At 43.0% G+C, this 24,477-nt stretch overlaps 1 protein-coding gene across 11 annotated transcripts in view; it reads right to left on the reverse strand.

Annotated features, from left to right (window-relative positions):
* Window positions 1–23,209, reverse strand: part of DMTN (dematin actin binding protein) — a 59,223-nt gene extending 36,014 nt beyond the window's left edge. For 3 of the 11 annotated variants that reach the window (XR_008892244.1, XR_008892242.1, XM_056571084.1), the window contains exon 1: window positions 22,921–23,076. The gene's annotated coding sequence lies outside the window, so the exon portion shown is untranslated. Of the gene's footprint in view, window positions 1–12,200; window positions 12,478–22,713; window positions 22,810–22,920; window positions 23,078–23,145 lie in introns of those variants that run through there. The other 8 variants (XR_008892238.1, XR_008892235.1, XR_008892240.1 and 5 more) reach the window with 6 other exon arrangements.
* Window positions 23,210–24,477: the final 1,268 nt, after the last annotated feature.

Raw genomic sequence — 24,477 nt, forward strand, 5'->3', positions numbered from 1 at the left:
TGTTCGGGACGCCACTATTTCACCCAGCTCACTGAGGTAACCGGCAACGATTTTCTCCTGTTTTAGATGCCGCGGTCAACTTTGATCGCGGCGTCTAAAGGGTTAATACCGGAAATCAGCCTGATCGGCAATGTCTGGTATTAGCCGCGGGTCCTGGCTGCTGATAGCAAACGGGACCTGCCGGGTATGAAGCGTGCTCAGCTCCTGAGTGTGCTTCACATAACGGGAGCCGGCCACGGGCGTAAGTTTACGCTCGTGGTTTTTAAGGGGTTAAACACTCCTCCACCCTTCTAGCCATCTTCTCCCCAAGCACGGCTGCACCCTCCCCATTGAGGTGCAGCCCGTTCCTACGGTAGCCGTATCCGACAGCGAAGTCGGCCCGATTCTTCATGAACCTAAACCCCTCCTTCCTACACCAGCTTCTGAGCCACTTGTTTACCTCCCTGATCTCCCGCTGCCTCTCTGGTGTGGCTCGTGGTACTGGTAGTATTTCAGAAAATATTACCTTGGGAGTCCTTGCCTTAAGCTTGCAGCCTAAGTCCCTGAAATAATTTTTTAAGGACACTCCACCTACCACTTACTTTGTCATTGGTGCCAATATGTACCATGACTGCTGGGTCCTCTCTAGCCCCACCCAGCAACCTGTCAACCCGATCCGCGATGTGCCGAACTCAAGAGCCAGGAAGACAACACACTGTTTGGCGATCCCTGTTTTTGTGACAGATCGCCCTGTCTGTCCCCCTAATAATTGAGTCCCCCACTACCAGTGCATTTCTGGCCTGCTCTGCACTCCTCCCTCCCTCCTTACTGGAGGAGACATCCCCCTGGCGGTCAGAGGCAGAGTCCTGCTGCAGTACCGCTAGCCCTGAAATGGCATCCCCCTCATCTGCCAACCGGGCAAACTTGTTGGGGTGTGCCAGTTCAGGACTAGCCTCCCTGACACTTTTCCCTCTACCCCGTTTTCTAACTGTAACCCAGCTTAACTGCCTGACTGTCCTACACCACCCCACTTTCCTCCCCCACCTCTACCCCAGAGAGTACTTGCTCAGTGAGCAGGAGACTCCTCTCCAAGTTGTCAGTGCGTCTCAGTGTTGCCAGTTGCTCCTCTAGATCCAGGATCTCGGCTTCCAAATGAACAACTCGCACACATCTCGCACAACAATATGCACCCTCAAACTGCTGTTCAAGGATTGCATACATTGCGCAAGATGCACACTAGACTGCCTTTTCCAACATGGAGGCCATACTAGATTTGGGGATTGCAAAAATTAACAGTAAAAAAAAAAAACTAAAAAACTATCAAATATTTCAATGAAACTCCCTTAAAGTCGCTTAATTTTAAGTCCCTCTCACCTTTATACTTACACTCACTTGTAAACCTCACACTCTCGTATAAAGACACAATCACTAGCTCAGACAATCGCTTAGTGTTCTTTCTTTTCTAGTTACCAGACACCACCTCTCTCTCCACACTGCAATGCAAAGGGCTAGCTGGCAATTTATCAGCTGCTAATTGATTAACTACTCCACCCACTCTCCACCTGTATTATTTCATAATTTAAGGCATTGAGAATTAAAAAAAAAACTTATGCCATCTTATCTGGTTACATATCTGTAAACCTCACCAAATACAGTCCTGTATACTGTCTACAATCTGTATATAGAATGCACTCTAAAAGTCTTTTTAGACTTTTACTTTTTTTTCACATTTTCTTATGTTACTGGCTTGTGCTAAAATCGACAAAATGGAATTAGAATGATTTAAATCTTTGCTGATTTATAAAAAAGGAAAAACGAAAATATTGCATAGAGATAAGTATTCAGACCCTTTACATAGGAGTTAGTTGAAGCCACTTTGCCAGTGATTACAGCCTCCTATCTTCTTGGGGATGAGGCCGCAAGGTTTACACACCTGGATTTAGGGATTTTAGTTTAGTTTAGTTTTAGTTTTTTTTGTTTATTGGTTTTTCACAAATTTTTCCAAAGCATGGTTACAAGGAAAGCATAACATAGCAATATAAACAGAATAAAGGCATATCTAAAGGCAAGTCTAAGGAGATAAGATGTCTAGGGGTGGAGTAACCCTTTAACTGTAGGGATGGTTTGGGGCTTTTCATGGTTTCCTCCAGACATGATGCTTAGAATTGAGTTAAAGGGGTATTCCAGGCAAAACCTATTTTTATATATATCAACTGGCTTCGGAAAGTTAAACAGATTTGTAAATTACTTCTATTAAAAAATCTTAATCCTTCCAATAGTTATTAGCTTCTGAAGTTTTCTGTCTAACTGCTCAATGCTGATGTCACGTCCCGGGAGCTGTGCATGATGGGAGAATAGGAGAATATCCCCATAGGAACTGCACAGCTCCCGGAACGTGAGTCATCAGAGAGCAGTTAGACAGAAAACAACAACTCAATTTCAGAAGCTAATAACTATTGGAAGGATTAAGATTTTTTAATAGAAGTAATTCACAAATCTGTTTAACTTTCCGGAGCCAGTTGATATATATAAAAAAGTTTGGGCCTGGAATACCCCTTTAAATCTTGGTTTCCTCAGTTTCTCACAGTCTGAGAGTCCTTTAGGTGCTTTTTTTTTTTTTTGCAAACTTAAGAAGGCTTTCATGTGTCATTATGAGGAGAGGCTTCTTTATGGCAAGATAGGTGTAGTGCTGCAGTAATGGCTGACCTTCTGGATGTTTCTCCTATCAGCACACAGGATCTCCGCATTTAGCCAGAGTGACCACTGGGTTCTTGGTCACTTCTCTTACCAAGGCTCTTGTTCCCTGATTACTTAGTGGGGTGGGGTGAGCCAGCTCAAGGAAGAGTTCTGGTTCTTCCATATTTCTTCCATTTAAGAATTTGGGAGGTTACTGTGCTCTTGGGAACTTTCAGTACTGCAGAATTGTTTGTACCCTTCTTCAGATCAGTGTCTCCATAAACTACCATCTAAAGGCAGATATATCACTCATCTCTCACTCAGCTTGGTTTCTGCTCTGATATGTAGAGTATCGTCAGCTGTGAGACCTTTTATATACAGGGCTGTTTCTTCCTAAATCCTGTCCAATCACCTGAATTTAAAACAAGTGACTCCACTCAAGGTGTAGAAACGGGAGATGATCAAGAGCAATGGGAGGAGCCAGATCTAAATTTTAGGTGTCATAGCAAAGGGTCTGAATACTTATGTTCTAGCAAAATTTTAGTTTTTCCTTTTTAATAAGTTTGTAGAAATTTCAAAAATTCTGTTCATTCTCATTATGAGGTGTTGAGTGAAGAATGATTGTGATTTTTATTTTATTTTAGCATTTCAGGCTATTTTTAACCCTTTCCCGACCCATGATGTATATGTATGTCATGGGACGGGTTCGGGAGGTAGATTCACGCCGTAATTAACAGATGCCCTCTGCTATCAGCAGGAGACATCTGCCGCTAATGATGGACATCGGAGATCGCTCGATTGTCTGTCTTTTAACTGTTTAAACATTAAATGGCAGGTCATCCATTGGCACCACTACTATGTAATCACCATTGGCACCCCTACTATGTAATCACGGGGTGCCGATGGGTTGCTGGGAAAGCCTGAAGCCTCACTTTTGCCTCTGTGTCTTCTGTGCTCGGCCCTTGTTGCTTATAAAATGGAGTGCAGATTTTATTGATCAATGTTATCTAATATCATTACATTGATCTATGTAAGCCATAGCCTTTAATAGGTCCCTAGGGAAACCAAAAAAAAAAGTAAAAAAAAAATACATAAATAAATAATTAAATCACTCCCATTTTCCAAATAAAACACTGTAAAAAAAATAATTGCGTGAGTTCAAAAAATAAAATTTTTACAATCCTGATCCTGCACAGTCAACAGTGTAAATGCCAAAACTCCAAACGTCAAAATTACTAATTTTTAGTTAAATAACATCCTATAAATTCTTTTATAAAAAGTGATCAAGCAACTAGAACTACTGGTAAAAAACTACAGCTCATGTCACAAAAAATGAACCTTAAAGGGGTTCTCCGGTGCTTAGACATCTTGTCCCCTATCCAAAGGGGGACAAGCGGAGTCCCGCCGCTGGGGACCCCCTGAATCATGCACGTGGCACCCCGTTTGTAATCAGTCCCCGTAGCGTGTTCGCTCCAGGTCTGATTACCGACGACCACAAGGCCGGCGGCGTGTGACGTCACGCCTCCGCCCCCTCCCATAGGCTTGCATTAAGGGGTGGAGCGTGACGTCACACGGGGGCGGAGGTGTGACGTCACACGCCGCGGGCCTTGTGGTCGTCGGTAATCAGAGCGTGTTCGCTCCGGGGACTGATTACAAACGGGGTGCCGCGTGCATGATCCCGGATGTCCCCAGCGGTAGGACTCTCGCGATCAGGCATCTTATCCCCTATCCTTTGGATAGGGGATAAGATGTGTAAGCACCGGAGAACCCCTTTAACAAAGCTTCGTAGGTAGAAAAATAAAAAAGTTATAGATCATATATTTTTTTCAAGTTTTCTATTTTATAATCATAAACAAATGTAATCCAAGTTTGGTATTATTGGAATCATACTGACCCATAGAATAAAGTTAACATGTCAGGTTACCATATCGTGAACGCTAAAAAAATGATTGCCCCACAACATAAGCGCAATTCCATATTTTTAAAAATGTTGCCCTACATGTAATTTTTTTCTGGCTTTGTAATACATTATATGATAAAATAAAGTGTGCCAATAAGTGTGCCAACAAAAGTACAACCTGACCCACAAAAATATAATTTAAAAATGTTCAAATAAATACAGTATTACACAATAAAATAGCTGTAAGAGAGGAGAGAATAACTGGTTATAAGAGGAAAGTGAAGATCTGCTGTGAGAACACGCCACCTGTGTTTCTGTCTGACCTCTTGTTCTGTTTCCATGTGCCGATCTTTACTCCCCTTCCCAATCCCATACACTCACTTCCCTTCCCAGAGCACAAGCCATACACCCTGCACTTCCTCTCGCCGTATATAGGACAATGAGAACATATCAGTGTAAAGGGGGAGACGTGGAAAGTAAATGTGTGAACATAGTGAAGAAGTGACGAGATAATACGTGGTGAAAGCATTGGGATACAATAAACATAAACAATTACAACTTTTTGGAAAAAGAATAATTAAAATTTTTGCTTTTTTTGTCTATGAAAGTATATGGGAGCTCAAGTTTTGTGCCATAATCTGTAGTTTTTTATGGTACTATTTTGGCATTGATCGCTTTTTTAATTCAATTTTTTGTGGGATGTGAAAAATGACCCACAATTCAGGTATTTTTTTTTTTAACAATCTTTAGTCCCCCAAGGGGACTTGTATGAGCAATCATTTGATTGCATGCACTGCATTGATCTATGAGATCTGCTCTCTATTGGTAGAGCCTTCCACAGGCAGGCTCCATCAATAGAAGAGTCCTGTCACAGAGGCTTAGGTAAGGGATCAGACTGCCATGACAACCAATGCAAATGTGGGCAGTAGATCGGGACCACTGCACCACCAATATCACTTTTAACAGCCATATAGATGCCACTGTCAACTTCGATAGCGACATCTATAGGGTTAATTGCCGTCAGCTGCCATCCCTGCATGCGAACTACTGTATTAGTAATGGCCCCCCACGGTTACTGAAATCAGCTGGTGGCTGCTGATTGTGGATTGAGCTCAAGTCATGAGTCCGCACCATACACTCTTAACCCCTTAAGGACTCAGGGTTTTTCAGTTTTTGCACTTTCATTTTTTCCTCGTCACCTTTTAAAAATCATAACCACTTCAATGTTGCACCTAAAAATCCATATAATGGCTTATTTTTTGCACCACCAATTCTACTTTGCAGTGACATCAGTCATTTTACCCAAAAATCTACGGCGAAACGGGAAAAAAAAATCATTGTGCGACGAAATTGAAGAAAAAATGCCATTTTGTAACTTTTGGGGGCTTCCGTTTCTACGTAGTAAATTTTTTGGTAAAAAGGACACCTTCTCTTTATTCTGTAGGTCCATACGATTAAAGTGATACTCTACTTATACAGGTTTGGTTTTGTCTTACTTCTGGAAAAAATCATAACTACATTCAGGAAAAATTTATACGTTTAAAATTGTCATCTTCTGACCCCTATAACTTTTTTATTTTTCTGCGTATGGGGCGGTATGAGGGCTAATCTTTTGTGCCGTGATCTGAAGTTTTTAGCGGCACCATTTTTGTATTGAACTGACTTTTTGATCGCTTTTTATTCATTTTTTCATGATATAAAAAGTGACCAAAAATACGCTATTTTGGACTTTGGATTTTTTTTTGCACATACGCCATTGAACGTGCGGTTTAATTAATGATATATTTTTATAGTTCGTACATTTACGCACGCGGCGATACCACATATGTTTATTTTTATTATGTTTATATATTATTTATATGGAATTTGGGAAAAGGGGGGTGATTTAAACTTTTAATAAGGAAGGGGTTAATATGTGTGTGTTAAACTTTTTTTTTTTTTTTTTTTTTTTTTTTTTTTACACTTTTAGTCCCCTTAGGGGACTTTTAGGAGGAATCATTAGATTCCTCATACAGATCACTATGGTTGTATAGAACCATAGTGATCAGTGTGCTCTGCGCTCGAATGATAAAGCCTGGCCCTGCCAGGCTGTATCATTCAGAGAGCCGGAGCCAGCACTGGAGGAGAGGTAAGCCCTCAGGCTACCTCAGTAGTGGATCGCTCCCCCGCGATCGTGCTGCGGGGGGTGGGTGGTGGGGGGGGCGATACACCCCACTGGACCACCAGGGACTGAATACAGGCACCTTTAGATGCCACTGTCAACTTTGACAGCGGCGATCTAAAGGGTTAATAGCCACCCGCGGCGATCGCGGATCGCAGGAATCAGCAGGGGGCCGGGCGGTATGACGCGGGTTCGAGTCAGGAGCCCGCGTCATACCCGGTTAAGGGCCATTGGACGTGTATACACGTCCATGGTCCTTAAGAGGTTAAAGAGGAACTTTGGTGGAAATATTTTTTTTTTCTTTTAAATCAACTAATGTCAAAAAGTTAAACAGATTTTTTAATTATTTTTATTTAGAAATCCTGTCCAGAGTAGGAGCAAATCCCCATTGTAAAACTCTCATGCTCCGAACAGTTCCTGATATGGACAGAGGTGTCAGCAGAGTGAACTGTGATCAGAATGAAAAGAACTACACAACTTCCTCTGTAGTATACAGCAGCTGATAAGTACTGGAGGGATGAAGAATTTTATATAGAAGTAATTTACAAATCTGTTTAACTTTCTGCCACCAGTTGATTAAAAAAAATGTGTTTTCCACCGCTGTACCTCTTTAACAGACACAAGACGAGCTAGGTAGGTATATACACTTTTAAAGCAATACTAACAGCAGAACAATCCTATTGTGCAAATGATAAAAAGTCATGAGAAAAAGAAAGTACACCCTCTTTAAATTCTATGGTTTTACGTATCATGGCATAATAAAAAAAAACATTGGGTCCTTAGTCTTTAAATGAGGTGAAGACAACCTCAGATGAACAACAATGTGAAATATTAAGTACACTCTTACTGCTTTAGTAGAATTTAAGGGCTAGGTGCTGCTAATCAAATTTCCTTTTACCCTGACCTGACCACCCATATAAACGCAGAGGTTAGCTGGTCTGGAGCATTCAGGCAATGGCAAAAAAGAAGGACATCATCAATGACTGTAGAGTAGCAATTGTTGCTGTCCATCAATCTGGGAAGAGTTGAACTAGAGCTAATTGGTCCAATACTTGTGTCAATCACCATTACAAAGGGTTATGGGTAACATGAGACCCAATGGACCTCCAAAGGTCCTTTAAAATACCATAGAGGATATTATCACAGTCACATAACCGAAGGTCCTGCGACGCTAACAAGGAAAGTATTCTATACATTATCTTAAATACACACATTATTAAGTATATACACTTATAAACACATAGAATTAAAGTAGAAAAGAGGCGACTAGGGGCTGTCCCACCTGGGGGACCCTACCTGAGCGTAGTAACTCTACCTTTGGGGACAACCACACTAGGTACCGTATGCAATATGGTACCGGGACACCACACAGTCATTCAACAGTGAGAGAGTATTCAGAATTGGAAAACATTTGAGACAATTGACAATTTTCTCAGGAGTGGACGTCCCAGCAAATTCACCCCAAGGTCAGACTGTATAATGCTCAGAGAAACGGCAAAAAAAGCTATTTTCTGGTCTCTCCAGAGATGTTCGATTGGGTTCAAGTCAGGGCTGTGGCTGGGCCACTCAAGGATATTCACAGAGTTGTCCTTAAGCCACTGTTATCTTGTCTTTGTGCTTAGGGTCATTGGAGGAATTCATCATTGCTTTTTTATTTTAGTGGAACTTTGTCCAATTTTATTAAGCAAGTGATATTTTTCAGAAGTGCTCTACCGTGGCACAATCTTTCTAACTAGGGTTGCAGTGGCTTGGAATTTATCAATAACAACAGTTTCAATTGTAAAAATTTAAAACATAAGAATGAAAATAAAAAAATGTGCTTAAGCATTTCCCTACGGGTGATTGAAGCTGCTATTGCTTTGCACCAAATTTATCATGGTAGGTTAGACATTTTGATAAATATGCCACACCTGCCCCAAATGCCCATCCAGGAAAAGGTGGGTAAAAATAACTTAAGCCAAGTAAACATTGATAAATTCCCCCCATTGTCGTGTTGGAAGTTGAACAAAGGTCCAGAGTACACCGAATCAGGTTTTCATTAAGAAATGGTTTTCATCTCTGTACTTTGTTCTGTGGTGGCCCAGTACAGAAGTGGCCCTTCTGTACACTGTTTGGTCCTTTCAGGTGGACTCAGTCCCAGTCCCCTGGTCCCACACTCCTCAGGACTCTCATCACCCTCTTATGTTATGTATAGAGTTAATACATTATAGTAATGTGGTAAAGGTGCCAAGGAAGGTGCCAGTGACCATGTGACTTGTGGGTGACCTATGGGAGTCCTCCAAATTGCTCCCTTATATATCCATGGAGGAGCTAGCCTAGTCAGTCAAGGAGAGGAGTCTAGAGTTGTTGCTGAGGAGCAGTACAGTCAAGACCTGAGAGTGTCTGGTGTTCCTAAGGGACACCAAGGCCTAACCACGCAGCCAGCTTCCATCATCAGTGAACCCCTTTGAGGTGAAAGTCAAAACCTGGTAAGCAACCACAGAGGAGAAGTCTAGTCAGAATAGTCGACTTTGGCACATAATAAATACCTGACCACTGCAAAGTGAAAACTGAAATCTGCTTAGGTAAGGCTGTATGTAACTTTTTGCTTACTCACAAAAGTCTCACAAAAAAGTGCTTAGGTGCATGTGAGACTTTTTGTGCGACTTTTGTAAGCAAAAAAAGACTCTAAATACCTTAAAATGTCCCCTTATATGATGCCTAGAGTTGAGGCCAGTATAATCTTGGTTTCATCAGACCATAGAATGTTGTTTCACACAGACATTAAAGTGCTTTTTTGTAAACTCCAGGCAGCTTTCATGTGTCTTTAATAAGGAGATGCTTCTTTTTGGCCACTCTGCTATAAGGCCCAGATTGGTGGAGGCTTCAGTGATGTTGACCTTCTGGACGTTTCTCCCATCTGCACACAGGATCTTTGGAGCTCAGCCAGAGTGACCATTGGGCTCTTGGTCATCTCTCTTACCAAGGTGCTTCTCCCTAGGTTACTTAGTTTGGTAGAGCAGCCAGCTCTAGGAAGGGTCCTGGTTGTTCCAAACTTATTCCATGTAAGTATTTTAAAGGACACACTGCTCTTGGGAACTCTCAGTGACGTACAAATGTTTTTGAATCCTTCTGCAGATCTGTGCTTTCACATAATCCTGTATCTTTCCTAATCATGTCCAATCATCTGATCTTACCAGAGGTGACTCCAGTCAAGGAGTAGGAACATCTCAAATCAAAAGTTCCAAATATTTATGTCCATGCTAAATCTTAGTGTTTAAATACATTTCCAAAATGCTCTAAAATTCTATTTTACATTCTCACTTTGGGGTATTAAATGCAGAAAAATGGGGAGAATTAGATTTTTATATTATTTGAATGTAACATATATATACATATCCAAAGCGAAGTAGAAGCGGCACTCCAACGACGTTTCAGCTTATCAATAAAGCCTTTCTCAAGCAAGCTTTATTGAGACATATATACACAGACACGTCGCAGACTGTGTCCTATACACTGAGATACAGAACGGAGAACAATCCTATAATATAAATTATAAATTATATATATATATATATATATATATATATATATATATATATATATATATATACACACCAGAGACTGTGTCCTATACACTGAGATACAGACCAGAGAACAGTCCTATTATATAAATGATATATATACACACCAGATATTATGTCCTATACACTGAAATACAGACCAGAGAACAATCCTATAATCAAAATTATATATATATATATATATATATATATATATATATATATATATATATACATATACACACACACACGAAAGACTATGTCCAATACACTAAGATAAAGGCCAGAGAAAAAAGGCCTAGAAATGAGGTACAAAATATTAACCCCTATAACATACATTAGTTATTCAGAAATGTTTCAGTAGAGGGTTATAGCTAACATACTAAGCATGTGTCCACGTGGTCACAACACATTTCTGCCCCTTATCAATGCACACCATAATGTGCCCCACCCAATGGTTCACATGTCCTCTAATACTATCTTCTCAGCCCATCTGTGGAATTCTTAGGTGACAAACAAAATAAACTGTTTAATACAGCAATGAGCATGAATAAGTTAAAATAAAGCCCCCAATTTCCTAAGTGTTATTTACGACAGCACTACGCACTTCCAGCATACATTCTAACATATGTCACAGGCCCCCACAGCAACACAAGGGTTAATAATACATGCTGGATCAGAAATTAATATTTAATGTGGAATAAGGTAACAATTTCCATACATTGTTACATGAAAATTGTACACTGTATGTGGAAACAGGACTGAAGACAGAAAAATAGCTTTCTCATTGATGACAATGGGTTGTTATAAGCCCTATTCATGTACATGTTGTCAATATATCCCCTCCACTCCCATATGGTTACATTAATAACTCCCCTGAACATGCACACCTTGTAGATGTCATTGATGGATCTCTTACACTCCTATATTGTTATATTAACAATCCCTGTTAACACACATCTCATAGATGTCATCAATGTATCCCTTTCATTCCCATATTTTTACATTTACAACCCCCTGACCACACACATGTAATAGATCTAGTCAATATTTCCCCTCCACTCTTACACTGTTACATTAACAACTCCTGAACACACACGCCATAGATGTCGTCTATATATTCCCCACACTACTATATTGTTACATTAACAACCCCTGATCACACATACGTCATAGATGTCATCGATATATCCTCTCCACTCTTACATTGTTACATTAACAAACCCTGATCACACATATACGTCAAAGATGTCATCTATATATCCCTTCCACTACTATATTGTTACATTAACAACCCCAGAATACACACACGTCATAGATGTCGTCGATATATATCCCCTTCACTCCTATATTGTTACATTAACAACCCCGAGCACACACATGACAGATGTCATCAATATATCCCCTATACTTCTATATTGGTACATTAACAACCCCCTAAACAGACTCGTCATAGATGTTATCGATATGTCCCCTCCACTCCTATATTGGTACATTAACAACCCCCTGACCACACACGTCATAGATGTCGTCGATATATCCCCTTCACTCCTATATTGTTACATTAGCAACCCTTCATCACACATACAACACAAAGCTGGTATCATACATCATTCTGCCCAGTTATATTTCCCCTTTGTTCCACTCACATGCTGATATATATACCTGCCGGTTTGTGTTGCATTAGTATTAACACCCTGTTATCCATATATTCTCCACCTTCCAGTTCATCATCCTTTATTATTAATGTGTTTGCCCACAGAGTCTCATTGATCTAGCATTATATCATCCTATTCCAGTAATCCCTCCACCACTGTGCACCCTTTTTTGTATATCCAGTATCTACACACCCACCCACAGTCCTGTCACTGCTCCACTGTGGCTTTCTTTCCTGTCCATGTAACTGACCCCAGACTCCCACACATAGGACATGACAGAGCACCTGAGTCAAGTGGATTGATGTCTCTTGCAGGTGCAGTCTCTTTCTTAGGTCTGGTCGGTGTTTGCAGATATCCAGGCAGTCTCTCAGTGCCCCTCCCTGTACTCAGAAGCTGGGAACTGTCTGCAAAGAACTGTCCTGTCCAGGGAGGGGATTTGCAAGGAGCATAGGGTGTCTATTTAGATTAATAGGAAAAAATAGCAGACTTCGAAGATGTCATGGAAAAGGTGTCAGAGAAAGGTGCAACAGATGGAAGAGTGAGAGAAAGGAAGAGAGAAAGAGAAAGCAGCAGAGGTCAGCGGTGAAAATTAGATGGAAAGACGCGAGATAGCAGGAGGGAGGAGTGGAGAATAGCAGAGGAAACAACCTTGGCAGTTTTCAAGAGGAGAATGATGAAAGAGCTATATACTAATGGGACCCATTGCATCTCCCGGGGCAGACAGTGATATTATAATATATGAGGGATCGCAGAGCCATATACTAAGTTTCAATGTGACTATCATAAGCCTTTGGGGCTCAGATGGCTTAAGGCTCCCATATACATTTCAAGAAAGTAATCCAAATGCACTGATTTCAGCGGGAACAGTGAACAACGTTATGTGTTTGGGGGCCTCCTGGCTCTCCCCCAACATCATCTGAAAGAAGGATCAAGTATGCTGGATTTCTGTACTCAACTTTTTTGTTCTCCATGGGGATAACCCATAGCCAAAGGTGTCTGTCAGCAGATTTCTGCCTTCTTCCCATTAAAAACACATGCACGCTCAGCCAAGGCTAGCATGCATGTATATGGGGCAGTGAGGAGAAATAACTGGGGCAGTGAGGAGAAATAGCCAACAGCTATTGATAGTATATTGGCACATTTCAGAGGTCACCGGTACAGATCCCCATCCCCATGCCAAATTCCACTGTTTATTAGGTAAGTATTCCATTAGACAGTAGAAAAAAAGTGGACTTTGACGTTCTATACAGTAGGCCACCATAAAAAAGTTACTACACAATTTTAATATGGAAGCCTATGGAACTCTGTCACATAAAACAATGTATAACTGTCTCTTTAAAAAACGTTTGACATGTCATAGAGACATGCCAAAAGATTTAAACGATTGAGGTGCAGAGACTCACAACAAACACTTGAACATTCCAGGAGAAACGCTCAGCTGAGTACTGCCCCCTTTCTGGCTGCGGGAGATGGGCTCCAGAAACCTACTACAGAACCCATCACGTGCAACAAGACAGGGATAGTAGTGAGATGCAGAGAGAAGCACTGAGCCCAGTGCTTCGTCCTGCTTGTTCTAGGGATCGGTGGGCATCTCATCACTCAGACTGTGACAGATCATAATTTTTGACATGTGTCTATGGCAGGACAAAAGTTTTAAAAAGAGACAGTGACACTTTAATGTTATGTAAACAGTCTTAGTAGCCTTAGTAGGATGGTACCCTATGCAGTAACTTTTTTGGCGCCCCCTTTCTCTTTATAAGATGAAGATCAGAATGTGCTGATCACATGAATGGGGTCTTGTGCCTCTTCATTTTAAGGGAGTGGTGGACCAGCATGTGTCACTCAATTTAAGTCTATTCCTAAAAATGGAAATGAAATTTCGGCCAGTAAAGTTTTATACTCTTTCCCACTGTTCCTAGATCTTCCTACTAAAACTCTTTCCTGTCCATTTCCATACAAATGAAAAAGTGCTTTGGAACTATTGGGATTTCTGGTCTACGCAATGCTCTTCTAATAGAATTTACAATAGAAAGAACAAGTAAATTTTTCGGCTTGTGGAGGACGATTGTAGGGTTTATAAATGAGATTACTTAACAAGAACCTTTAAAGGGGTTTTTAAAGGGGAGGAATGTGCTCTTAATTACCCAAAGTGCAAGACAAAGTGCATACGTGTTACACTAAAAAAAAATGCACAAAGGATGCGGTCTATCGCAAGCCCTTCTCCGAAAGGAGAGAGGCCCCCCAATAAACCTGACCCTTCCCCTCTGGGTCAAAAGGTACCTGCGAGGTTCCAGGTTCAATGTCCATTTTCGCCAAAGCTACTAAGGGACCACAAATGTTCCCAGCATCCACCTATGCGTTAACCAGGGTATCTGCCCACAGAGCCAGTAAACGGTCGGTACCCTGCCCAGCCAGGAGTACCCGGGGTTTTTGCAGGGAGGTGTGTGGTGACCCAGTACAGAATCACGTGTTCTATTGTACTCCTGCCCATCCTGTGTGGCAGATGCTGCTTCAATGTCCGTCTTGGGCCCAATCTCCTTAGAACTCTCCATAATGCACTAAATAATGTAATGTTACATAAGGGTTAATGTATGGTATTTTCCATGCAATTGTTACCTTAAAGGGGTAGTCCAGTGGTGAAAAACTTATCCCCTATCCTGAGGATAGGGGATAAGTTTGAGATCGCGGGGGGTCCGACCGCTGGGGCCCCCTGCGATCTCTCTGTACGGGGCCCCGGCTCTCCGCCGAGATAGCGGGTGTCGACCCCCGCACGAGGCGGCGGCCGACACGCCCCCTCAATACATCTCTATGGCAGAGCCGGAGATTGCCGAAGGCAGCGCTTCGGCTCTGCCATAGAGTTGTATTGAGGGGGCGTGTCGGCCGCCGCCTCGTGCGGAGGTCGACACGCCCCCTTCCCGCGGGCTGTCGGGGCTCCGTACAGGAGATCGCAGGGGGCCCCAGCGGTCGGACCCCCCGCGATCTGCAACTTATCCCCTATCCTTAGGATAGGGGATAAGTTGCTCACCACTGAATCACCACTGGACTACTCCTTTAAGAAACCTGTTGTCAAGGACCATGTTGTTAAGGGGAGTATGCAGTGGTGATCATGTGACATATCTGCCCAATGGGAAGGCTTTAAATTGTCCCCTTATATACTGTAGCCAGAGTTCAGAGTTGAGATTGTTCTGAGGTACAGTTTGGTGAGGAGTGAAGTTTGTCTGTGAGGTGGATCTGAAAGGAGGCCTGAGGCCTAGTCCAGCAACCACCCATCTACTACCAGTTAACCCAACTACCCTGGTGAAAGTCAAAGCCTTGCGGTAAGCCTACAGTCTCGGGGATTACTTCAGTCAAGTTTGTCAAGTCCAAGTCCCTAAAGTATAGTGTGGGCTGCATACCAGTCAGGTCAATTATATACAGCACAATCAACTATAAGTCCCAGCAAGCCGATAAGCTTCCTAAAGTTCACCCTGCAACTCCTTCATGCTAATCTGAGCTGTAACAGATTGTACCATCTTTCCAACCTCAGTAAAGCAAGCTAGTTAAAGGAAATCTGTCATCAGAATCACCTGCACTAAACAAGCTAGTTAAAGGAAATCTGTCATCAGAATCACCTGCACTAAACCTGTTACACAGGCTTGTAGTGTGGGTGATCCTGATTAAAACGCTCCTTACCTGGTTAAAAATGGTTCAGTGGTTCTTCAGATATCTATATCTTTAGTTTTCTGTTATTCCCTGGCTTGGGACTCAGTGGGAGGTCTTATCATCTGGGACTCGGCTACACATCATTCTAGCTGGGCGGAGCTACCGCCCGGCTCATGAATATTCATGACCTTATCCTCGTAGTCTAACTCCTTTTTCTAGGTCTGGTGGGGAGGGCCGCGCATGCGCCGCGTTCCATACACCCGGAAGCAGCGTTCTCCCCCCGGCTTCACTCGAGCTGCGGACCAATACATGTAAGAAGACGGGCTGCATGAGTGAAAAGCCGGGGGGAGAACGCCGCTTCCGGGTGTACGGAACGCGGCGCATGCGTGGCCCTCCCCACCAGACCTAGAAAAAGGAGTGAGACTACGAGGATAAGTTCATGAATATTCATGAGCCGGGCGGCCGCTCCGCTCAGCTAGAATGACGTAGTGCCGAGTCCGAGATGATAAGACCTCCCACTGAGTCCCAAGCCTGAGAATAACAGAAAACTAAAGATATAGATATCTGAAGAACCGCTGAACCATTTTTAACCAGGCAAGAAGCGTTTTAATCAGGATCACCTGCACTACAAGCCTGTGTAACAGGTTTAGTGCAGGTGATTCTGATGACAGATTTCCTTTAACTGTAACCTTGAATCAAAGTGATTATTTGCCCTGTGCCTGGCACAGGAGAAGCTGGTCTACTTTGGGTGGTGTATAAGTCAACCATGCCCTGGCATCACGATAAGGTTAATTACACATTACCCCGTACGACACCACAGAAGAAGAATCTGATGGCCACACACACCTCTCCTAGACCGCCAGGAGGGACACCCAATCCTGTGTACAAACAAACACGCAAAAGTGACACACAGTGACAAAAAATAAATAATAAGTGTGTGCAGATATACTGTGCCCTGACATCCGTACGGATCTATAAAAATTTCTCCGATCCTAGCCAGAAGGCCGGGAATCAAGAGGTGAGTACCACCGGTGTAGAGGATGATGCAATTGCTTCAACTCAGTGAGGAATCCCACGAAACCCCATAAGGACATTGAAATATATAAAAGAAAATGATTAGCATTTGCTCTATTGGCTGATTCCTGGCTGGACCATTTGGTCAATAATCGCCCGTGTAAAAGGCCTTAAAGAGCTAAAAACAATAGCAATTCACATCAGGACAAATTTTTGGATGATCATTTACAAGTTAGAATACAGTAGACCAGTGGACTGAAACTGTGGCCCTCCAGATGTTGCAAAACTTCAACTCCCAGCATGCCCGGACAGCCGTTGGCTGTCCGGGCATGCTGGGAGTTGAAGTTTTGCAACATCTGGAGGGCCACAGTTTCAGACCACTGCAGTAGACAGTAACAACCATTTATAGGATGATTCATTTTCACATTGATCACTTTTTGCCTCCATTGTTGCCTGTAATAAAAATTTCTCGGTCAAAGTATAAAATACACAAACTTAGAATGGCCTAATGTTTTGGATAATGGGTTTTCTAAAGGTCTCTAATGTTATTTATCTCAAAACAGTATCACTAGTTTGTACTATGTCCACTCCCAATCGAATCAATGGGACTGTAATGAGTCAGCATGTGAGTGCTGTTAGTATAGCCCCATAAAAGTCACATTCATGTCCGCGGGAAGTGACGGAAATGATCAGATTAAGCGAAAGAGGCCGGAGTCTATAGAAAAAGATTGCTAACTCCTGATTTATCTTATTGTCAGACTATTGAAAGAGGTTGTACCCTTTAAAGGGGTACTCCGGTGCTTACACATCTTATCCCCTATCCAAAGGATAGGGGATAAGATGCCTGATCGCGTGGGTCCCCTGATCATGCACGCGGCACCCCGTTTGTAATCAGTCCCTGGAGTGTGTTCGCTCCGGGTCTGATTACGGTCGACTGCAGGGTCGGCGGCGTGTGACGTCACGCCTCCACCCCCGTGTGACGTCATGCTCCGCCCCTCAATGCAAGCCTACGGGAGGGGGCGTGATAGCTGTCACGCCCCCTCCCGTAGGCTTGCATTGAGGGGCGGAGCGTGACGTCACACGCCGCCGGCCCTGCTGGTCTCCGGTAATCAGTCCCGGAGCGAACACGCTCCAGGGACTGATTACAAACGGGGTGCCACGTGCATGATCCCGGGCGTCCCCAGCTGCGGTACTCCCGCAATCAGGCATCTTATCCCCTATCCTTTGGATAGGGGATAAGATGTGTAAGCACCGGAGAACCCCTTTAAGAAATACATTGAGAATTTTGCTACCGGGCATGAGTTCAGTTTTCGGATGTTTTTCTCAAGTCGTATTTAGTCCAGTTTGGAATAGTGAGCAATGAATTCCAGCAAAGGGAGAGGAACCTCCTGCCCTACCCAGGATACAAAGAGTCAGCCCAGTGGGTCAGGTCCTTCCACAGTGCTGAGACTGTGCTACGTCAATAGGTGTTAAATATCCTTGGTATGGGTCCTGCCAGAAGCTGCATCCAGAAAAATAACACACCCAGATGGAAATGTTGGGCTGCTCCAAAACTTGGCAGATATGTAAATGATAAGAGGTGGGGTCTGATCAGATACTGGGTCCTGCCTCTGAGAGAATAAAAATGGCGGGGGACAAATAATCACTCCGATGCAAGGTTACGGAACAACGGCAGCTTTACTGAGGCAACCAGATGTGAAAAGTCTTTACAGTTCAGTTAGGCCCAAGGAGATGGCCAGTGACTTTAGGAGACTTGCGGGCTCGCTGGGACTTGTAGTGGACTTGGACTCAATTATGCAGTTCCACGCTGACTTTAGACTTGACAGACTTGACTATGCTGGCTAGACTTCTCCCCTGTATTTAGGCTTACTAGGCTTTGACTTTCACCTGAAGGGGGTTCACTGATGGTGGCTGCGTGGTTAGGCCTGGGTCTCCAGACACTCTCAGGTCTTGACTCTACTGTAGCTAAGGAAGGTCTAAACTGAAACTAAACTAGCTCCTCCCAAGTATAATAGGGAGCAATTTGGAGAGGTCCTATAGGTCACCAACAAGTCATCTGGTCACTGGCACCTTCCCTGGTTACATAGGCTTAGCAAAAGGATTTAAAGATATATTAACATGAATATAATTCATTAAAGGGGTTATCCAGGAAAAAACTTATTTTTTATATATCAACTGACTCCAGAAAGTTAAACAGATTTGTATATTACTTCTATTAAAAAATCTTAATCCTTTCAGTACTTATCAGCTTCTGAAGTTAAGGTTGTTCTTTTCTGTCTAAGTGCTCTGTGATGACACCTGTCTCGGGAACCGCCCAGTTTAGAAGCAAGTCCCCATAGCAAACCTCTTCTAAACTGGGTGGTTCCCGAGACACGTGTCATCAGAGAGCACTTAGACAGAAAAGAACAACCTTAACTTCAGAAGCTCATAAGTACTGAAAGGATTAAGATTTTTTAATAGAAGTCATTTACAAATCTGTTTAACTTTCTGGAGCCAGATGATATGTAAAAAAAGTTTTTTCCTGGATAACCCCTTTAACTCTTTACATGACAGAATGGGTGATGAGAGTCCTGAGGAGTGTGGAGGCAAGGGGACTGGACTGAGTCCACCTGATAGGACCAATTGTGTACAGAAGGGCCACTTCTGTACTGGGCCACCACAAACTCCCCCTCTCGCCGTCCTTGGTATTGAGTCCTTGAATATGGATGAAGGACAAGGCCACTAGCCTAAAACGAAGGTAAACTGTTCCTGAGGCATTTTACAAATGTCCTGCACAGGGATGATAAACTGGGGAAGAGTCCATGTGGCATTTTGAACAACGTCTTTACATGCTCATGTGCAAAAGAGGTACTCAACCGGGATGAAATCGACAATTTACTGTGTGAATTCTTTTGACTTGACAACTGCTTTTCTTTTTGGTGAGAATTGATGTGGATCGGGCTGCCTGAGGCCCTCTTCCCTGATGCCTGTGCTAAGTACATTTGTACTAACTTTCTGTACATGAAATTACATAATAAGTAGATACTCTCTAGTGACTATAAATGACTAGACACTTCTGACGTACTAATACGTATTTGACTACTGACTATTTTATACATAAGACCTATGTACACTAACTCGGTGCATTTTATGGTAATGAGGACTTAAAGTGTACCCGTCAGATCCAACAAAAAAAACTTTTAAAAAAATATATCACTCAGTACCTAATCCTGACCATGTGTATCTAATTTTTATGTGTCTAGCACCTTTATTTCTTTTTTTATTACACTTTTAATTTAGCTCACTAGTCTGAATTCCTCTCAAAGGGAGGGGGCGTGGCCTCACTGTGCAGGTCTCCGCCCCCTCCCTCAGTATGCTGTCTGCTCACATCTCCCCTAGCATTAGCAAAACTACAACTCCCAGCTTGTCCTCACTGACAGTAGCGGGACACAAGATGACAGTGGGAGGATTTTTCCTCCAGCTCTGAGCCCTGCGCTCACAGCTGTCAATCAAGGAAGTGTGTCCATGACATAGGTGATGATGCATGGACACAGCAGGACTAGTATGTGTCCAAGCAGGCAGAGGGGGCAGTTGTTTGACTGGATTTTTCCTTATGAATTACTGAAAATGTTCTAATGAAAGCAATTGCAAAATCTATTGGTTATACATGCTTTACAACATATCAAACGTTTTGTATCTGACAGTGCCCATTTAAAGACATATTTACTTAAATACAACACATTAACCCATTATATGAACGTGTGACGAGAGTCCTGAGGAGTGTGGGTCCAGGGGACTGGGACTGAGTCCACCTGAAAGGACCAAACAGGGTACAGAAAGGCCAATTCTGTACTAGGCCACCACACATAAGTATAGGATAGCTGAAAATATATATGACACACATTACCCTATATATATACAGTATCAGAATGGGGTGCCTAGGGAACACCAGTGAACTTGACTCTGGGGCCCACCCTAAATTTGCATGTAAATATTACCTTTTTTAGCCTTTTTTTTAGACCTTTAGGTTGCAGAAACAACACCACAAATGTATTTATTAAATTATTAATTTAGATTATTTATTTATTAAATTCTATGGATCTGTGCTATTTAGGATAATCAGGAATCAGCACCCACTGTGGAGATCCACCTGTTATCCCGCTGGCCAGTCCAAACTGTATATACAACATGACTTTGAACAGTGTTTCCCAACCAGTGTGCCTCCAGCTGTTGCAAAACTACAACTCCCAGCATGCATGGGTAGGTGTTCAAGAACAACTTGCTTAGCCTGTTTGGTATATTTATTATAGTGTACACAAACTTCTTGAAAACCACAACATAGATCAGTGTTTTCCAAACAGTGCGCCTCCAGCTGTTGCAAAACTACAATGGGTAAGTGTGAATGAACAACTGCTAAGCCTGTTAGGTTTGTTTATTATAGTTACCATGAAATACTACTAGACCACAACATAGATCAGTGTTTCCCAAACAGTGTGCCTCCAGCTGTTGCAAAACTACAACTCCCAGCATGTCCGGACAGCCTTTGGCTGTCCGGGCATGCTGGGAGTTGTAGTTTTGCAACAGCTGGAGGCGTAATGGTTGGGAAACATTGACAGAATACAGCAATACCATTACTCTTACTATATTCTCCTGTATACGCAGGCCAGCATACACTATTTCTCCGCAGAACATAAGAATACTAAACATTCATCATATTTCCACCACCATCTGTCCGCCAACTCAGCATTTCCAGTAAGACGGTTAAAAAGTTGTCATGCCCTGGCATGCGTGTGCCATTCCTGCATGGCCGGGCGCTCCTTGCTGACCCCCCCCCCCCCCTGCCTATTTTGTCTCCAGCACATAGGACACATAAAGACATTTCTGTTCAGCAAACGAATCTGTATTCTATATCTAAATACCCAGCAAGGATTGCAAATCCCTCCGTGCCCTGGGGGGGGGGCTGAGGGGATTACCTATATACAATAACATTTTGGAAAACTACAACTCCCAGCATGTCCGAAGAGCTGTCTTATATACAATGACATAGTACAGTGGTCTCCAAACTGTGGTCCTCCAGCTCTTGCAAAACTACAATTCCCAGCATGTCCGGACAGCCGTGTTACATACAATGACATAGCACAGTGGTCTCCACACTGTGGACCTCCAGCTGTTGCAAGACTGCAACTCCCAGCATGCCCGGACAGCTGTCTTACATACAATGACATAGAACAGCGGTCTACAAACTGTAGACCTCCAGCTGTCGCAAAACTACAACTCCCAGCATGCCTGGACAGTTGTCTCATATACAGTGACATAGAACAGTGAGCTTCAAACTGTAGACCTCCAGCTGTCGCAAAACTACAACTCCCAGCATGCCTGGACAGTTGTCTCATATACAGTGACATAGAACAGTGAGCTTCAAACTGTAGACCTCCAGCTGTCGCAAAACTACAACTCCCAGCATGCCCGGACAGCCGTCTTACATACAATGACATAGAACAGTGGTCTCCAAACTGTAGACCTCCAGCTGTTGCAAAACTACAACTCCCAGCATGTCATATACAATGACAAAGAACAGTGAGCTTAAAACTGTGGACCTCCAGCTGTTGCAAAACTACAACTCCCAGCATGATGGCTGTCCGGGCATGCTGGGAGTTGTAGTTTTGCTGCAGCTGGAGGTCCACAGTTTGGAGACCACTGACAGTGAATAAGTAAGACATGTGCGAAACCCAGCATAGACGTAGGCTGAGACTATACATCCACATAGGAAAATCACATTGACTATAAAGATGCATTGTATATTATATAGACATATGCACGCCTTATATGACATATACATGATATATACATTAAATCACATTGACAATAAAGATGCATTGTACATTCTATAGACATATGCACGCCTTATATGACATATACATGATATATACATTAAATCACATTGACTATAATAATGAATTGCACATTCTATAAATATATGCATGCGTTATCTGACATATAGATACAATCACATTGATCTTAATGACGTATTGCACATTATGTAGACATATGCATGCATTATATGACATATACATCATATATACATAAAATCACATTGACCTTAATGATGTATTGCGTTCATACAGACATATACATGGTAAGAACACACCTATGAATACGTACACAGTGACCAGGCCCAGCTCCGTGTTACGCAGTCACAAGATGCACAGTCACAAATCCTCCTCCTCCCCCATATTACCCCTTTTACCCACCCTACACTCCTCTGGTACTTCCCCATGCACCCAGCCTGACCGTCCCTGCCCCCCCCCCCTCACCCGGGACTGTCGAGCCCCCCCCCCCCCCCCCCCTCACCACCCCCCATGGTGTTACCGTGGGTTCCCGAGCAGCACAGACAGTGTCAGCATCATCTGCTGTTCCTGACTCCCGTCACTATGGCAACAGTTAATCCCCAGCATCACCAGGGAGACGAATGGTCCCCTCCCTGCCTGCAGAGCGAGCAGCATCGGTGGCGGCGCGCCCCTCCCTGCAGCACATCACCTCCCAGGCTTGCGAGCATCAGGAGATCATCTTTCTGCAGAATAACATTCATTTCACCTTGTTCGCCGTCATCCCCCCTGACACCGTACTTTAGGCTTTTACATGTTTATTGGGAGATAATGGAGCCGTGTTGGAGACGGGAAAAAAAAAATGTGGCGCCACAACGCCAATGCCGTTGCGATAAATCACTAGCCCCCCCCCCCTCCTCAGTCTTACATCGCATCACATGGCACATATACACCTCTAAGAATAAAAAGGACATGATGCTATAAAAAGACTACACAACAACAAGAAGTCTACGACATAATGCTGTTTATTGTTCACTGTTATCAGCCATTTCAAACTATAGTGATCTCCAATGGAGTGAATGAATCCTGCCCCAGGATCTGGGAGCTTGTGTGAATAATGAATTACCCAGACCAATGCTCATAGGCGGCATGGACCCCGACCGATGAGTTATGGAGCTATAAACGCTATTGATCTGTAGCAAAGAGGTTCAGTGAAGGGAGAGGAGTAGGGTCTTCTCTATAGGTGTGTATCCATGTATGTGAGTCAGGCTATGTCCACATGGGGCCGAACAAAGAACCTCAATATACACTGTACAGAGCCATACATCATCTATAGGTCCTTATGTGTATACAAACATACAGGGACGTGCACACATAGACATAAAAGGGGGCTTGAGCCTCTGCCCTTTTTCTGCACTTGCCCTTTTATGCCCTAGTATTAGGCACGTTATTGCATTTTGCAGCGATTTGCGCAGAGTACAGGGATAATATACACAGTGATGTCACAGTAGAGGGATAATACACACAGTGATGTCACAGTACAGGAATAATACACACAGTGATGTCACAGTACAGGGATAATACACAGTGATGTCACAGTACAGGAATAATACACAGTGATGTCACAGTACAGGGATAATACACACAGTGATGTCACAGTACAGGGATAATACACACAGTGATGTCACAGTACATGGATAATACACACAGTGATGTCACTGTACAGAGATAATACACAGTGATGTCACAGTACAGGGATAATACACATTGATGTCACAGTACAGGGATAATACACACAGTACAGGGTTAATACACACAGTGATGTCACAGTACATGGATAATACACACAGTGATGTCACAGTACATGGATAATACACATTGATGTCACAGTACTGGGATAAAACACATTGATGTCACAGTACAGGGATAATACACACAGTGCAGGTATAATACACAGTGATGTCACAGTACAGGGATAATACACACAGTGATGTCACAGTACAGGGATAATACACACAGTGATGTCACAGTACATGGATAATACACATTGATGTCACAGTACTGGGATAAAACACATTGATGTCACAGTACAGGGATAATA

This window comes from Hyla sarda, chromosome 4 (assembly GCF_029499605.1).
Source record: "Hyla sarda isolate aHylSar1 chromosome 4, aHylSar1.hap1, whole genome shotgun sequence".
NCBI classification, from domain to species: domain Eukaryota; kingdom Metazoa; phylum Chordata; class Amphibia; order Anura; family Hylidae; genus Hyla; species Hyla sarda.